Raw genomic sequence first — 13,751 nt, 5'->3', positions numbered from 1 at the left:
GATCACGACTACATCACCAAAACACCCATCTTTGGACCACAACGAGCAATGTGAGGCATTGAGCGACTCACCGTCGATATTCACCAACGCGAAGCACGGACAAGGGACTACATCGACACCAAGTTGGACGCACAATTGGATGACATTCGACACGTGTGGGCCAACTACAAGTCTTCATCCTCTGCGTCATCTTCACGGTGGAGACGCTCAAGTCGCAAGTCTTCGTTACGGCCACGCGATGCAAGTACCACGCGGCACCGTCATCATCTTCGAGGCGACCGCTAGGACCACGGACAAGACCATGAAGAGCGACCTTCGGGACAAGAGATGGCTTCTCTGTCACCCCCGTGCACACGGGCCTTGGACCTCCGTGCACACGGGACCCCATGCACACGGGACCCCGTGCACACGGCCTCCAATGCCCTCGTGCGCACGGGCCTTACAGAACCATAACATCGACAACAAAGATGTGGCCTCTTCAACAGTTGTGGCATCTTCCCAAGGGCTATCAAGGCATCTTCGCCTTTGGACGTACGACATCTTCGCCTACTTCCCATGAGTACACCTACTTCGACATCAACAAGTCCAAGGCGATCACCCACGAGCGAGGGCGACACTTCCATCTTCGGAAGCCCCTCATGGAAGACGGTCAAGCATGGGATTTTCCCTTCGTTCATGGAGGACAATGATGATGTGCCATCTTCGGCCTTCATCCATGGCCACGACCACGACATGATTGAGCATGGATACATTTGCACCAACATCTCTCCGACACCCACATATGACGAGATGCCCCATTTCCCATGTGAGGAGAGCCACCCCACCATGAGTGATGTGAGTGAATCCACCATATGTGACATTGGGAGCATTTTCTATGAGAGGATGAGTGTGAACACCACTAGTCCGACACATGAGTTTATGCCACACATCCTATGTGAGGTTGAGAGCCATTTGAGTGACTCCACCAACCATATGAGTGAGAACATCTTACCGGGAGTGAGTGAGCCACAACACTTAGTGAGTGAGGTAGTTGAGACGGCATGTGAGGCCACTATGATTTCTAACGACTTAACCTCTACTCCGAGTGTGCTTTCTTCTTTGGTGCTAGGTCTCCCACGTGACGACATGCCTACCCTCGACGAGTCCATACCTCCAACGATGACGATGATGGCCATGGTGGAATACGATGCAACCCCCCCCCCCCACATGGTTCCATCATGATGAAGATGACCACGACTCGGTCTTCGACACCTCACCTACACCACATGAGTGGAGCTCCAAAGGTAACATAGGTGATGGTGCTTCACTTTCCCCACTAGTGGACTATTCTCACAATGATTGCTTGCATGATGTTGACACACCTATTACCATACTTCATGCTAGTGCGACTTCATCATGGCATTACTTACCTATTTATGATGAATATGATGATGAGCATGTTGAGTTGCCTAGTCGTGATGCTATGCTCCATAGGATACCATGTGAAAATTCTTTTGGTCACATCATGTTTGACAATCCTTTAACCTTGTCATATGCTATGAGTGAGATATCACATATTGCATCATTTCAATCTCAACATAGTAACTATGCTTGCCCCATTAAAATAAATCCCATTTGCACTTATGGCATAGATGACGAGATGATGGCCATTGGCTTTTGTTTTTCATGTGATGATATTGACATGCTTCCTTTACATGATTTGCACAATTCATCTACTATACCATGCCATGATCACATTGTTCCACATATGCTTTGTTTTGTATGTTGTCAATATTCTCCAAGAGATGTTTCCGTTAATGCTCATGAGGAGACCCCCATAGTTTCCTCATACATATTAGGAGATTTTTATGCATTCCATACTTTGCATGATTCTCATCATTGCTTGCACCATATGCATTCCATGCATAATAATGCTCTAGATATTTCCCATGATTCATTACACAACTTGAATCTCCATTATGCTATACATAACAAAAAAACCATCAAGATGGATGACATGTTTCTCTATCATACATCTCATTTATTTGAGCATTGGATATTTTGTGCTAACCAACACAAGCACGTGTGCATCATGATGGATGATGTGTACATCTACCATGCACACACATTTTTCCCTTTGTTTTTGTTGTGTGTAGGTACTCATGTATACTCGTCAACCTCTCAATCCCAAGAGTTGACGAAACGAGCTCTTGAGAGCAACGACGATTTGGGATCCCGTGGATTGTCCTTCCTCCCATTCTCTTCGCGCAACGACTACGCGCATCTCTTCTACTTGGCTCTCACACGGCTTTGGGTTATATATCACTTGTTACATTATGCCCATTTTCTCATGTTCACTTTGCATGCCATGCCTCTTTCCATGCCTTTGCCATGCAATTGTGACCCTTGCTTGCACTTACATGTGATTCACCATTATACTACTTCTATGTGTGTTTGCATGCTTGGGGGAGATCCTTGTTGCTATTGCCATGTTTATCATGTGCCTCATGCTATTCATGCTTGTTGTGTTGGGAGAGTCATGATGTCACTTTGCTATTTACATATGGCATCTCACCAATACAATGATGATACCTTCATCATATCTTGCTTTCATGCTTGTGCTATGTCATGCACATTTTATATGCCCACTATTTGCACCTATGACATGATTGCCATGATTACCTCTAGTATGTTGCATCTTTGCACTACTAGCTTGCATAACTTGATGCATATGACTACTTGCTTGGTTGCATCACCCATGTTCCATTCTTGCTCGCTTTCTTGGGTTGATGGCATATATGTTCATGCCTCTCACGTGATTTGTCTTAATCATTGTCTCTTGTCTCCGTTAGTTGCACCATTGATATCAACTTGTAGTGAGTGCATGTAACACCCCGGATGTAACTTACCCAATTTATACTCCAACTCTTGCCGTTTCCGGGGTTAAGTTATTTTATTTTCTCGGGTTCGGGTTTTTGTCTCCATGTGTTGTTATCATTGTCATGCATCTCATATCATGTCATCATGTGCATTGCATTTGCATACGTGTTCGTCTCATGCATTCGAGCTTTTTCCCCGTTGTCCGTTTTGCATTCCGGCGCTTCGTTCTCCTCCGGTGGTCATTTCTAGCTTTCTTTCGTTTGTGGGGATTAAACATTTCCGGATTGGACCGAGACTTGCCAAGCGGCCTTGGTTTACTACTGGTAGACCGATTGTCAAGTTTCATATCATTTGGACTTCGTTTGATACTCCAACGGTTAACCGAGGGACCGAAAAGGCCTCATGTGTGTTGCAGCCCAACACCCCTCCAATTTGGCCCAAAACCCACCTAACCCTTCTCCATCATCTAGATCGTTCGATCACGATCGCGTGGCCGAAAACCGCACCTCATTTGGACTCTCCTAGCTCCCTCTATGCCTATAAATAGGTCCTCCTCGAAAATCTCGGACCCCCTCCCCGAAACCCTAAAAAATCCGTCTCCGCCGCCGCCGGACGTGTCCGGACGGAGCCGGACAACGTCCGGATCCCACCGCCGCCAACCGCCGCGTGCCACGTGGCACCTCCGCCGCCAACCGCCGCCGCGACCCGGGAGCCCAGCGCCGGCCCCCGAGGGCCCGCTCCCTCGCCCCGCCTCCTCGCGCCCGAGGCGCCGCCCGGCCGGAGCACGCCGCCCGCCGCCGCCGCCTCGACCTCCGCCGCGCCGCCTCGCCTCCACCTCGCCGGCCGAGCTCGCCCGCGCCGCCCAACGCCGCCACCGGCCGCGCCGCCCCGCCGCGCCCGTAACCCGTGCTGGCGACCACCCCGGCCGTCTCCTCCTCCACGCCAAGGCCCCGGCCGCCGCCGTCCTCGTCTTCCCCGGCGAGCAGCGCCGCCGCCTCGGTTCGTGTGCCGTGAACAGTAAACCCTAGATCCGGAGGTTGTTTTTCCTCTAAGTCCCAGAAATTCCAGATCCAAGTGCTCCTGTTCATAGCCTCGTAACTTTGCATCCGTAACTCCGTTTTTGGCATATAGCATATCAAAATGTTCATCTCAGAGAGTACATCATTTCATTCCATTGCATCATTTTCATTTGAGCTCATCTTGATGCCCGAAATGCTGTTAGAAGAGGGCTACTTGAGTTAATTGTCAGATCTGCTACTCCATTTAGGTTTTTGTCATTTTTGCCATGATTATTGTGTGCATGATATGCCCTAATGCTCTACATATGTTTTGTTAAGGGTTTTGTCATCTTTCCAGAGGTACAACCCATGTATTTTTGTGATGTGTGTGGTGCCTAGTGCAAGCTTGCAAAGTGGTGCACTTGGTAATTCTGTTTTCAGGGACTTAGCATTTCCACTAAGTCCTTGAGCTGTTTATCTCATGTTGTCATATGTTCATGTTGTTTCTGAGTGATCCGTGCCTCTTTTGAGGATGATCAGTAAGGATGTTTTGCTAATCTTGTAGTGCTCTATCCATCCTTGTCTTTGTTTGCAATTATGGAGCACCCTAGCTTGAGTCAATTGAGCTCCACTTTTGCTACTTTGTGAATCTGGGCAGATTGTCAACTTGTTTGCGATTTTGCCGATGATGTTGTAGTTGATCCGTGCATGCTATGCTATTGTTCTTGCCATGTCTAGCTTGCATTTTGTGTGTTCTTGATAGATGTATGCTTATCTTATCATGACTTGCTCCGTAGTGAGTGCATCGAGCTCGTGAACATGCCTACTTGAGTTATGTTTCGGCATGTGTCAGTTTTCACTAAGTCTGAAAACTGATTATGCTTTTGCTATGTTCACATGCTTGTTAATATATTTTCTGATCCCTTTTGGCTCAAGGTCACTAAGGGACTTTTGTTAAGCTATTTGAGTAGCTCCATGCCGTGTTTTACTTTGCCTTATTCAGATCCTGTAGCATGTTGTTTTGTTGCTCCCAAGAGTGCTACCTGATCTGAAATTTCAGACAAGTGTTAATTTCACTAAGTCTGAGATCTGTTTTCCATATGCATTTTTGCCATACTTGTTTGAACCTGTTAATGGATGAATTGGCCGTAGCTTAGTGCTAGACTTTTGTTAAGCATCTTGAATGCATCCCTGCCATGTATTTTGTTGCCATGTTTGGGTGCTGTAGCATGTTCATCTCATTGCATTTAGATGGCTACTTGCTGTAATCGCAGACCGGTGTCATATTTGAATCGCTTGCCATTTCCAAACCGCAACTCCGATTCCGACGTTCTTTATATCGTTTTCAAGCGATTTCATCTCATCTTTCCAGTGGCACACTTGGATTCCCAAGTTGAGGCCAGGTTCATGCATCCCTCGTCAAATCTTGCATATGCATCCCGCATCGCATCCCGCATAGCATATCTTCATTGCATCATATTGTTTGATCCTTGCACGTGGTTGATTGTGTCCTTGTTGCTTGTTTGTGTTGTTTGGGTAGAGCCGGGAGACGAGTTCGCTAACGAGGAGCCCATTGAGTTTGCTTTCAAGGATCCAGTCAACTCTGACAACTTTGCAGGCAAGATGATCATACCCTTGAAATCACTACTATCTTTGCTATGCTAGATTGCTCGCTCTTTTGCTATGCCAATGCTACGATGCCTACCATTTGCTTTCAAGCCTCCCAATTGCCATGTCAAACCTCTAACCCACTATGTCCTAGCAAACCGTTGATTGGCTATGTTACTGCTTTGCCCAGCCCCTCTTATAGCGTTGCTAGTTGCAGGTGAAGATTGGAGACCGTTCCTTGTTGGAACATTTATTTACTTGTTGGGATACCATTATATTGCCATGTTATCTTAATGCATCTATATACTTGGTAAAGGATGGAAGGCTCGGCCTCTCGCCTAGTGTTTTGTTCCACTCTTGCCGCCCTAGTTTCCGTCATATCGGTGTTATGTTCCCGGATTTTGCGTTCCTTACGCGGTTGGGTTATAATGGGAACCCCTTGATAGTTCGCCTTGATTAAAGCTTTTCCAGCAATGCCCAACCTTGGTTTTACCATTTGCCACCTAGACTCTTTTCCCTTGGGTTTCTGGAGCCCGAGGGTCATCTTATTTAAACCCCCCCGGGCCAGTGCTCCTCTGAGTGTTGGTCCGAACTAGAGTCCTGTGCAGCGCCCCCTCGGGGAAACTCGGGGTTTGGTTTTAGTTGTATGGAGCGCTCATCTGAGTGTGCCCTGAGAAAGAGATATGTGCAGCTCCTATCGGGATTTGTCGGCACATTCGGGCGGTGTTGCTGGTCTTGTTTTAACCTGTCGAAGTGTCTTGAAGAACCGAGGTACCGAGTCTGATCGGAACGTCTCGGGAGGAGGTCTATTCCTTCGTTGACCGTGAGAGCTTGTCATGGGCTAAGTTGGGACTCCCCTACAGGGATTTGAACTTTCGAAAGCCGTGCCCGCGGTTATGGGCAGATGGGAATTTGTTAATGTCCGATTGTAGATAACTTGAACCTTAACTTAATTAAAATGAATCAACCTGTGTGTTACCGTGATGGCCTCTTCTCGGCGGAGTCCGGGAAGTGGACACGTGATAGAGGCTAAGGTGTCCCAATGTTTCGATGAGATGGTGGCTATCGTTTTCTGTGGGAGTCGACCTTGACGATCCGACTACGAACGTGCGAGACGTCGCGCCTTAGCAATCGCTAAACCAACTTCCGAGGGTTATTGACCACACCGGAGCACGATCAACCTGACCACGAGGGTCTGTTTCCTGCGAGCAAACGAAGAACAAGCAAGAAACTGAGATTGCAATCTGGATATTGCGAATATAAGATGAAAGCTTTATTGATCAAGGTGGGGTTCTGTGACGTCTTGGTCTGGTCGTTGGACACAAACGAAGTACGAGAAGTTGCAGCTATGGCGAACTTTTAATCTAAACAAAACCCAAAGTCTAAACGACGCCCTAAGGGCTGTATATATGGAGGAAGAGGGGGGAATTTCGTGGCCCTTGAGGGTGGGGTCCGAAACCAACCCTAACTCTTATTTCCCCACACATACGGACTCTAAAAATAGCCTATACTTAAGTATTTCGAAATTACATGGGCCTGGCCCATTAATAAGGTGACGCAGCACCTAGAATAGCCTATGGACGAATATTATGAAGGGGGTTCTGTGACGTCTTGGTCTGGTCGTTGGACACAAACGAAGTACGAGAAGTTGCAGCTATGGCGAACTTTTAATCTAAACAAAACCCAAAGTCTAAACGACGCCCTAAGGGCTGTATATATGGAGGAAGAGGGGGGAATTTCGTGGCCCTTGAGGGTGGGGTCCGAAACCAACCCTAACTCTTATTTCCCCACACATACGGACTCTAAAAATAGCCTATACTTAAGTATTTCGAAATTACATGGGCCTGGCCCATTAATAAGGTGACGCAGCACCTAGGAATAGCCTATGGACGAATATTATGAAGTGGCATCTTGTATATTTCATCCAAGGCTTCATGCACTCCTTATGGCGGCTTCAAAGTCCTGAAATCATCACTTGTAACTCCGTTCTTGATCCCCTTGCGCATGCCATCAACTCCATGCGTGTTCTTGCTCCAATGTTCATCCTTCTCCAAGCTAGGCCCTTCATTTGTAAGCAAAACAAATGTATCCAATTTAGGCAGCATCATAATCTCATGAACATTAGAATCATTACCAAGAAACGAAAGTACCTAGTAATTTAATTGGCGTGCGCGAGCTCTAGTAATTGGTCCAGTATATGTAACAGTAGGGGCTGTGGGTGTAACAATGGTATTGATGTCCTCATCATCCTCCCCTTCTTGAAATGAAGTCATCCTCGACGGAAGCTCATCTACCTCACCCAAATAAGGCTTCAAATCTGCAATGTTAAAAGTGGGACTAACCCCAAAATCTGCAGGTAGCTCAAGTTTATATGCATTATCATTTATTTTCTCTAACACCTTAAAAGGACCATCAGCACGTGGCATTAGCTTTGATTTGCGCCGATTAGGAAATCTATCTTTACGCAAATGTAACCAAACAAGATCTTCAGGTGCAAACACAACATGTTTTCTACCCTTATCTCCAGCAAGTTTATATTTAGCATTCATACGCTCAATGTTTTCCTTAGTTAACTCATGCATTTTTAAAATCAATTCAGAACATTCTTTAGCATCAAAATTAACCTTCTCCGAAGATGGAAGAGGCAACAAATCAATAGGTGCATGAGGTAGGAAACCATACACAATTTGAAAAGGGCACATCTTAGTAGTAGAATGCAATGAACGATTATAAGCAAATTCAATATGAGGCAAGCATTCTTCCCACATTTTCTTGTTATTCTTCAAAACAGCCCTAAGCATAGTAGACAATGTTCTATTGACTACTTCAGTTTGTCCATCAGTTTGGGGATGACAAGTAGTACTAAAAAGCAGCTTAGTCCCCAACTTAGCCTATAAACATCTCCAAAAGTGGCTAAGAAATTTAGTATCACGATCTGAAACAATAGTATTTGGTACACCATGTAAGCGAATAATTTCACGAAAGAACAAATCAGCAACATTAACAGCATCATCGCTTTTATGACATGGTATAAAGTGTGCCATTTTCGAGAACCTATCCACGACAACAAATATGCTATCCCTCCCCTTCTTTGTTCTAGGTAAACCTAAAACAAAGTCCATAGATATATCCTCCCAAGGAACACTAGGTACAGGCAAAGGCATATATAAACCATGAGGATTGAGTCGTGACTTAGCTCTTTGACATGTAGTGCAGCGAGCAACAAAACGCTCAACATCCCGTCTCATCTTTGGCCAAAAGAAATGTGTAGGAAGTATATCCCCTATCTTCTTGACGCCAAAGTGTCCCATTAATCCTCCTCCATGCGCCTCCTGCAACAACAAAAGACGAACGGAGCTAGCTGGAATGCATAGCTTGTTAGCACGAAACACAAATCCATCGTTAAGAACGAACTTGTTCCAAGTTCTCCCTTCCTTACAATTCTGCAATACATCTTCAAATTTAGCATCATGAACATATTGATCTTTGATGGTCTCCAAACCAAATATTTTAAAGTCAAGTTGTGAAAGCATAGTATAACGACGAGACAAGGCATCAGCAATAACATTTTCTTTACCCTTCTTGTGTTTAATGACATAAGGGAAAGTCTCAATGAATTCAACCCATTTAGCATGTCTACGGTTCAGTTTTGCTTGACTTCTAATGTGTTGCAAAGATTCATGATCAGAATGTATAACAAATTCCTTGGGCCATAAATAATGTTGCCATGTTTCTAAGGTCCGAACAAGAGCATATAATTCTTTATCATAAGTAGAATAGTTCAGACTAGGCCCACTCAATTTTTCAGAAAAGTATGCAACAGGTTTTCCATCTTGTAATAACACACCTCCTAATCCAATTCCACTAGCATCACATTCAAGCTCAAAAGTCTTATTGAAATTAGGAAGTTGGAGTAAAGGAGCATGTGTCAACTTATCTTTCAATATCGTGAAGGCTTCTTCCTGTGCGGTACCCCAAACAAAAGGCACATCCTTCTTTGTAAGCTCGTTGAGAGGTGCAGCAATGGTGCTGAAATCTCTCACAAAACGCCTATAGAAACCAGCGAGGCCAAGGAAACTCCTCACTTGTGTGACCGTTTTGGGATGCGGCCAACTCTCAATAGCTTCAATCTTGGCTTTATCAACTTCAATTCCCTGTGGAGTAACAACATAGCCAAGAAAAGATACTCGGTCGGTGCAAAAGGTGCACTTTCCAAGGTTACCAAACAAACGTGCATCACGTAGAGCAATAAAAACAGCACGTAAATGTTCCAAATGTTCCTCCAAAGATTTGCTATAAATCAATATGTCATCAAAGTAAACTACCACAAATTGTCCAATGAAAGCACGTAAAACTTCGTTAATTAACCTCATGAAAGTACTAGGTGCATTAGTTAACCCAAAAGGCATGACTAACCACTCATATAATCCAAACTTAGTTTTAAATGCTGTTTTCCATTCATCTCCCAATTTCATACGAATTTGATGGTATCCACTACGCAAATCAACTTTGGAGAATATTGTAGAGCCACTCAATTCATCAAGCATATCATCTAGCCTAGGAATAGGATGACGATAACGAATAGTAATATTATTAATGCCTCTACAATCAACGCACATACGCGACGTACCATCCTTTTTCGGCACTAAAATGATAGGAACAACACAAGGACTAAGGGATTCGCGTATATAACCTTTGTCGAGCAGTTCTTATACTTGACGCAAAATCTCCTTCGTCTCCTCTGGATTGGTACGGTATGGTGCACGGTTGGGTAATGATGCACCGGGAATTAAGTCAATTTGATGCTCAATCCCTCGAATAGGTGGTAATCCCGGTGGCACGTCTTGTGGAAAGACGTCAGCGAACTCCTGCAAAATGTTAGTGACAGCAGGAGGCAAAGAGGAAGGCACGTCCTCGAATGAAAATAATGCCTCTTTGCACACAAAAGCATAGCAAATAGATTTGCTAAAATCTAGATCATCAATATCAGATTTGGTGGCAAGTAAACATGCACTTTTCAATTTAATTTCAGAAGCAACACTAGATTGTTTATTATTATTAGGCTGCATTTGTTGCTCAAATTCTTTTGCCGCAATCTGATTTTCACTCTTATTTTTCTCCTGTTTTGCTTTATTAGCTCTATTAATATCATCTTTCAAAATGGAATTAGGAGTCATAGGAAGCAAAGTAATATTTTTATCCTTATGAACAAGAGTATACTGATTGTTTCTACCATGATGAATATAATTTTTATCAAATTGCCATGGTCTACCAAGTAGTAAGGAACATGCTTGCATAGGTACCACATCACAATCAACATAATCAGCATATGTAGAGATACTAAAATGCACATGAACAGTACGTGTTACCTTAACCTTGCCGCTGTTGTTGAACCATTGGATATAGTAAGGATGTGGATGTGGTCTTGTGGTGAGAGATAGCTTCTCCACCATCTCCATGCTAGCCAAGTTGTTGCAACTCCCTCCATCTATGATCACACGAACATAACGTTCCTTCACAACTCCCTTTGTATGGAACAAATTATGCCTCTGATTTTGCTCAACTTGTGTAACCTGCACACTCAAAACACGTTGAGCAACTAAACATTCATACCTGTCAGCATCTTCAGGAGCCATGTATTGCGTCTCATGATCAGAATCGTCTCCACCGTGTTCGTCACGTGTAATAAGAGCCAAAGTCTCCTCATCATAGTCACTAGCGGACTCATACCCACCATCCTCAGTAACAATCATCACACGCTTAGATGGGCATTCTCTCGCATAATGACCTCCACCCTTGCAACGTCGACAAATAATATCATGTGTTTGCCCTGTTGATGCCATGGATGAAGAAGAGCTCTTTGCAGGCCCAGAAGGTGTGCTCTTGGCAGATAGTGGTGATTGTGCCTGCTTTATTGTATCACGGTTGGAGGTGGCAGCCGACGGAGGCGCCGGTGTAGCAGAACGTGTGGAAGTAGATGATGCACGTGGTGTCCATGATGAAGGTCGACCTGCAGAAAAGTTAGTCCGCGCCAATGCCTGTCGATCCTGCACTTCACGTTCAGCTTTACAAGCAAGATGGAATAAATGAGTGATATTAGTATACTCCTCATACTCTAGAATCGTCTGAATCTCTCTATTTAATCCACCCATAAAACGTGCAAGCATAGCTTCATTCTCCTCAACAATACCACATCTAATCATGCCAGTTTGTAATTCCTGATAATATTCTTCTACAGAATTTTTTCCCTGTCTTAAGCGCTGCAATTTTTGAAGTAATTCACGTTGATAATATGGTGGAACCCAACGAGTACGCATAGCAGTTTTCAAAGCATCCCAAGTAGCAGGAATAGGATATAATCTACAATGCTCAGACCACCAAACACATGCAAAACTAGTGAATGCACAAACAGCAGCAGGAACACGTCTCTCCTCGGGATATTGTAAACATGTAAATCGTTGTTCAGTTTCTAACTCCCAAGTAAGATATATATCAGGAACATATCTACCATCAAATGGTGGAATATTCAATTTTAGTTTAGGGAGATGGTCATGATCTCGTACCTGAGGGTGAGCCCTACCATTGTCATTATTTGCATGTGGACGACCTGGTGGTTGCTGTGCTGGTGGTGGCACGTAGTTCTGATTTTGATCAATCTCATCATCGTAATCGCCAGCAAAACCATCCTCCTCCGCATCAGCAGTAGGAGCCACAGAAGTAGCAACAGCAGCACCAACAGTTTGGTCAGGTGCAAGAGGGAGACGGCTCGCTCGGCGGAGGGCCGTTTCACGATGTGTAGGTAGTCGTTGTTGTTGTTGTTGTAGAGGTGCGTTAGGTGCAGCCGGTGGTGGTGGTGGAAGACGCGCGAGCAATTCATTAAACCTATTATCGAGCTTTGTTTCGAACGTCTTCTCCATGTCATCTATCTTCTCCATGGCCTCTTCAAATCTGTTTAGCACATCTTGCACCTGTCCATTCATCATTTGCTGAAATTTATCATGCAACTCCTGATTCGTCATGTTCTCCCAGTCAGTCTCGTCGGCTTGTGATCCTGCCATGGTTAGCAACAATAGAAACACACAAGAATATGATCCTACAGAATACTAACAAGATGTGGTGGTGGTGTCACAAATCCGTCAAGCCAATCTCAAATTCTTACCAGTTCTTACCCAGCAGCAGGCGGTGATCGGCAACCGTCGTAGTCAAAACTCTCAAAGCTTGGATAGAGCGATTACCAGGGAGAGTCAAACGCACGACGTAGATGTATGTGGAGCTGGGAAGGCTTATAATATGGTAGCAAAAAGGGTCAGCAATAATCAATTCAGAGATGCAAAGTTGAATAAATGCTCAATGACGGTACTGTGCTGGTCCTAGGCTAGACCGTGCTAGAGACGCGAGCCTAGAACACTCAGAAAAGCCTAAAAATAGGATAGGGAAAAAAATTTGCCCGTGAAAATTTTGGCCTAAAACCTGCCCGGGGGTCTCCAGACTCTTTTTTTTGAGACCTACGCAGGCAAGGAAACACGAATCGGAATTGAGATTGATCTCAAGAACTGACCTAATATGAGAAGAACTCGAACTGGTGGTGGATATATGGTTGTGGTATATGGCAGCGGTGGTGGTATATGGTAGCGGTGGTGGTATATGGATACAGATTGGTGGTGGTATATGGATACGGATTGGTGGTGGTATATGGATACGGATTCAGAGCGGTGGCGGATAAGCAATGGTGGTAGATGGGCGATGATGATGGTGCGGCGGCGGCGTGACAACTTATGACCAGAACTTGAAACTCTAAAAGACTAGACTCTAAGACCAGCAACTTGACACGACGATGCAACCGCAAATTCAACAAAGCAAAAACCCTAAAAAGATTATGCAAAGGCTCAGATTGGTTCGGATATGATGAACTAACACTAATTTTTTTTGTGGCTTTTTCGTGGACTGTAGGTATGAAGAACAGACTCGATCTAATCTATGAAAAACTGTAAAAATCTCACCGAGCAACCTGGAAATCGGATACCACTTGATAGAGGCTAAGGTGTCCCGATGTTTCGATGAGATGGTGGCTATCATTTTCTGTGGGAGTCGACCTTGACGATCCGACTACGAACGTGCGAGACGTCGCGCCTTAGCAATTGCTAAACCAACTTCCGAGGATTATTGACCACGCCGGAGCACGATCAACCTGACCACGAGGGTCTGTTTCCTGTGAGCAAACGAAGAACAAGCAAGAAACTGAGATTGCAATCTGGATATTGCGAATATAAGATGAAAGCTTTATTG

This window comes from Triticum urartu, chromosome 3 (genome assembly GCF_003073215.2).
Source record: "Triticum urartu cultivar G1812 chromosome 3, Tu2.1, whole genome shotgun sequence".
NCBI classification, from domain to species: Eukaryota; Viridiplantae; Streptophyta; class Magnoliopsida; order Poales; family Poaceae; genus Triticum; species Triticum urartu.
The sequence above is the reverse complement of the archived record's forward strand: the minus strand, read 5'-3'. Positions refer to the sequence as shown.